Raw genomic sequence first — 5,606 nt, 5'->3', positions numbered from 1 at the left:
GAGCCTAAAGCAGGAGCTCAGGTCTCATGCCTGGCTCCCTGCTGCACTGCAGCCCTGCCTGTTGGGGGGCACGAGCTCCCCCTCCTCTCCTTGAGCCGGTTTAATGCTCTGATTACTGAAGTGGGTAAGTCACCACCTCGCTTGTAATAATTACAGATTTCCTCTGTGATTTTTCACTTGTCTGTTGCCACAGCAACCGTGCAGTGGCTCAGCCGAAATGCTGTCACAGGGATTTAAATCTGAAGCGGCTCAGCCTCTCTGCGTTCTGGCACATCTTCCCCCTTGCCCCCCGGCACCATGGCAACCTGGCCATGGTAGCCCAGCCTCGGCCATGGCACCCTGTGCTGCTTTTCCCTGCATCCCTGTGTCTGCAGGGAGGCTGCTGATGTTCTCTGGGTATCCACATCCCGCCATTCCCGTCAGGAGCAGTGTGCAGCGGGAGGTGCTGCTGGGATGCTGCTGCCTGCCGTGCTGCCTGCGCACCACCTGGAGGGAATGAACCAAACCAAGGTTATTTTGTGACACTCGTGTGCCTGGGTGTCACCCTCAGGAGATTTGCAAACCAGAGTCAAAATAAGGGGTTTGGGGACAAAACCTGTTCTTCAACTTCCACAATTGTTGGAAACTAAGGAGCCATTTCAAACCTTAACGCGGTCTGGCTCTGCCTCTCGGAATTTGTTTTCAGAAAGCTGCCGAGGAGGTCTTCGGATGGACTCGGGCACCCACATTCCAGAGCCAGACTCCCTCAGGTTTGAGACGAGTCGTGTGTTCCTCTCTGCTGGCTTTGGCTGAGCACAGGCTGTAGCTGCCAGGAGCTGGTTCCATTAACCCTCATTAAGTGGGGCATCCCTCGAGCTGAGCTGTGGGGCTGTGGCACAGGGCTTCCTCCGGGTGATGCCTGTCCCCGCTGCGCTGGAAGGAGCCGGCAGCAATGGCATTCCTCACCAGCACAACCAGCAGCAGCCTGCGCTGAAGGCAAGCAGGCAGTGAAGCAGGGAGCAGCACTTCCAACCCAGGAGCTGGCTGTGGGCAGCTTGGGAGCAGCACTTCCAACGGGAGAGCTGGAGTTTGGATCCGAGCCCTGTAAGTGCCTTTGCCGTGTGCCCGCGGGCGTGGGGTGGGCACGGAGTGTGCCCTGCTGCACCCTCTGTGCCCGGGGGGAACGTGGGGATTGGGTCTGGGCAGGTGTGTGTGTGCTGTTATGGTGTCCCTGCCGTGGATATGCAGGGATAGCTGCTCCTGGTTTGCTTTCTGGACCCTTTGTACAGGAAATCTCCTGCATGGCTCTGCTGTTCGTGTCCTCAGCTGGAATGGGGGTCACCTTGAGAAACCACAGCTCTCGCCCCGGCTTGAGATGTTTCCCTTGGTTTGGTGCAGGCTGGCTCCAAGTGAGCTATTTTATGCCTTATGGCACAGGAAAATAAATTGTGCTTTTATTTGGTGCTATTTATCTATTTTTCTGATCTCTGAGGAGGCAGCAGTAAGATGCTAGGAGTAAAATCTTACAAGGAATGTAACTGAATTTCCTTGGAAATACCACTTGAGGGTATTTTGCAATACTTTAATTTTTTCAAAACTACAAAATGCTTGTGGAGCAACTAAACTGAAAAGCACGGCTGTGCCATAATTTGTTTAATCCGTTGTGAGCTGGGCTGTTTTGGTCTGGGAAATGAACAGGCATGGTTTGGATATGTTGTTGCCATCTGCATTTAAAATAATGGATTTAAAATATGCTTGAAGGGATGTGTAATATAGGCTTGAAGAGATGTTTTTATATGTACCTTACTGGTAAAGTTCACTGAAATATCAATGTGCAGGTTTTTTCAGGGGGAACTGCAAAGAAATTCCTAAAAGAAATTGGAGTTTTTTTAGCTAATGTAAGTTTTGTTGTACTTGGTTTTTAGCAGCATTATGTACCATAATACCATTTGTGTAGGTACTGTTGATTTTGCATCTGGAACTCACCCCAGTTCTAGCAGATGCCTTTTCAATTCCATTTTTTGTTTTCCTGAGACAATGTACTTTCACAGGGAAGGTATAGACATGTCTCATCCTACCTTAGCTGTGCCAATAGTTCTTGGATCAGAAATGAGCTGCTCAGAAGTTTAGTGGGTCACCTGGATCCTAGTGTGCCATAATCACAACATTCCTGCCTGTTCCTGTTCATTGGTTTGGGGACCAGGAGAGTTTCCTTGGCCCAATATTTTTTGGAGAGAGGGTAAACTGAGACAAGGGCAGAAAGATTTTATTTTACAAAGAAAGAAAATAATTTATTCCTATCCAGCCACCAAGCCCTGCTTAGAGGACACCTGAGGAGGAGAATCTGGACACATGAGTGTTGTGAGACTTCAGACTCCAAATGAGTTTTACAACTTGATGGAAGGGCTGAACCTGTTCTGGCTTGGCTGCTGGTTCAGCCCTGACCTGAATGCAGGTGCCATGAAGCAGGTGGGGATTGTCATGTCCTGATGGATCCTGCACAGTACTTCCAAGCTGTAGGTGAGAGGTTTTCATCCTGTGCAGTGCAGCTTGGTTTGTGCTTTTGCTGCAGTGCTCACAGTAGACTGACTTGAATGCCAGCTGCATGTGGAGGGAGAGAAGAGAGCTGTGCAAAAAACCAGTTTATTATGCTTTTCTGTGCAATATTAGCTCTTTTGTCAAGACTTGAAGGACAAAACCAGTCTCTCCATTTCTGTTCTTCTGAGGCCTCATGGGACTGTCCAACGCTGTTGGTGTTGATAAATAAATAGGCAACCCTGAATAACCAGCACTTGAGCTTTACTTGTAACTATGACAACTGTGTCCTTGACAACTTAAGTACAATCATGGAGTTTTCAATTGCATCCTGTTCTACACAAAGCCATTATGATTATTAGAGGCATAAACAGCCTGTCAGCTTGTGAAGTGGTTTTTGGCAAAATCCATGTGCTGGATACATGTTTCCATGGGCAGATCTGTTACTGGTGCTCCTGGTGGGAATTGCCTAGGTGAGCTCTGCAGGGACAGGCTCCCAGGCCTCGGGGACAGCCACACTTGGCTCTTTTTTGGCTGCTGCCCATGAAATTGGGCCACGTAAGTGTTGAGCTTCAAAGTGCTCTTTTTGGCTGGGTCCTGCAGACCCATCCCACCTCTTTCAGGGTGTCCATCTCTGCCCTGACCCTGCTGTGTGAGCTCCATGTTGTGGGGTGCTTGTAAACACCTTCACTTTTGGAGTACAAGGCTGTTGCCTTTGGATGACAAATGTGGGGGATGAGCAGCTCCTTTTTCTTTGCTGTGCCCTCTCATGAGGATGCTGCCTCTGTACTGTTCCTCTTGGAGTTGAGGGTTCCAGTTCTGTTTTGTGCTGGGTTTGTATAGATATTTAATGAAAAAATCTAATGCCCTCCTTTTATGAACACCAGATGTGAATTTTCTTGCAACTCCTCTTAACAGGACTTTTCAATTCTATTCTATTCCATTTGAGATTACTTTGACCTAGCTCTGACTGAATTTCTAAATTCTTGGTGTTACTCTTACAGACTTCTCCTGCAAATGCTGCTGTAAGCTAATCCAAATTTGTTTCAGAGCTATACTTTGGGATAAAACCCCAGCAGAAGTAAAAGGACCTGTTGTATTTCATTGTGTGTACTCAGGCTTTGATAAATGCATAATCAATACTGAAATCTTAACTCTGCTCCTGGGACCAAGTGAACTGCAGTTAAATACATCAGCATGCTGCCAGGCCTCTTTATTTACATTGTTTACTACATTTAAGTGGCTAAAGCAGCAAGTCAGGATTTCTGACATCACCCTGTGCTCTGTCAGTAACTGATGAACTCCTTCAGCTGTTTCCTGCTTTGATCTGCTGGTTGTGGACTCCCCAAAGCAGGGTGGGGCTGTGCCATTTTCAAACAGCAAGTGCTGTGTTCTTTGGATCTTTTTATGCATGATGACGTTGCATTACCTGATTCTTCCTCAAATGCAGACTAAGGAAGGACTTGATTATGTTTAACAGGTGACAGCCTTGACTGTCTTCTGCCTTACTCCTACTTATATTTCTTTGTGTAATTGTGGGGCTGTTCCAGACTCTGGGATCTCCTTGGGCTGTTCACAGAAGTAAAATACCTGAGCTAAATCACCTATGTCAACAAAGATGCTTGTTCATGAACACTGCAAACCAGGAGATTTGCATCCCGTTAACAAGTCCAGGATGGACCTGGGTCCTGCCTGACTTTTCAGCATTGTCCTTTTTAGTCACAGCTGACTTGGTTCCTCAATTTGCAGTTCCTTCTGCTGTTAAAAGGCAGAAAGAGCAGTGTCAAAGCATGCTGAGCTGTGAAATGAAGACCCTTGGAGGGTCTTTATACCCTCCTTGCAGCCTGTCTGTGCCAGCTCACCTGGGGGTGCCAGGGCAGGCTGGCAGTGGGAAGGGAGGGCTGGCACTGGGGCACAGTGCTGGTGCTGTCCTGAGCTCTGAGAGGGCTCTGCAGCCTCTGCGCCCCCCAGCAGCCCCTGTGCAGCTCACAGTGTGTGAGCCTACTGCTGGGTTCACATCCAGGTGGATCCAAGCAAACGGGAGGGACTAAGAGATGCTTGAAGTGTCACAATTAGCACTTAGCATGACTGTACCCTTGCTGTGCAGCCTAGAAGAGTCAAGCAAAGGAAAACAGTAAAAAAAGGAATGAATTTGCCTTTAGGATCCTCCCTGCTCCCAAATCCACTTTCTGGAAGCCTTGTGAAGTAATTGCCCAATGCAGCTTGTGCTGCTGTTTCTAAACCACTTAATTGTTCCTGGTTAAATGGGTTTGGAGCAGCTGAGGGACAGATGAATGTGCCCCCATGAATTTCAAACAGATTTCTGTGTCTTTGGCAGAGTTGCAAGAAAGAGATGCAAATGTGCAGAGCTGACTTCTCCTCCCATCCTGCTGGGTCTCAGTTCTGCCTTTACCTGTGCACCTCCCCAGAGGATGTTTGCCAGGGCAGGTTGTGAGAGCTGCAGCCTGGCACTCGATGTCATGCTGCATTAGCTTCTCTGCAAGGGAGCAAGATTGCTGCACAGACTCCTAGTTTGTCTATTTTCTCTCTTGTATCAGGATCAAGCCCTCTCTTTCTAAAACTTTTTCCAGGGTTTCCCCCCCAGGAAACACAAGGTCGTTCACTCATGGAAACAATACTTCTTTCTGTGTTCCCCAGTAGGCTGCTGCTGCTGAATGACTGCTGTTCTCTCTAGTAACTAGTTTTATCTGTCAGAAATAATCTCTTGGTACAGAAATTGAGCAGCTGCTGTTTAAAAAAAGTACATCTAATTTCACAGCATGCATTTAAAAAAATCCACATATCCTTATGTTTCATGTGTGTGATAAACCGGACTGAGCTTTCTCTTTGGAAATGAAAGTAATTTTTCTTACTAGAAGAATGTGGCTGTGACTTAAACACATGCAGTGGCAAACACAGTTTATATAATGCAGAGTTGCAGACAAAATTATGCAAATGTATTTGGAAAATTAAGAGATTCATTTCACAATAGCAGTTCTGTGGAGTCATCTGCACCGATGGCCTGCCCCAGCTTAGACAGCTGCCAGTAGAGGAAAAATGTTTAAGGAAGACTTAGGAATCTTTTTCTGGAA

The sequence above is a fragment of the Geospiza fortis genome, unplaced genomic scaffold (assembly GCF_000277835.1).
Source record: "Geospiza fortis unplaced genomic scaffold, GeoFor_1.0 scaffold237, whole genome shotgun sequence".
In the NCBI taxonomy this organism is placed as follows: domain Eukaryota; kingdom Metazoa; phylum Chordata; class Aves; order Passeriformes; family Thraupidae; genus Geospiza; species Geospiza fortis.
This window is presented reverse-complemented; position numbering follows the sequence as displayed.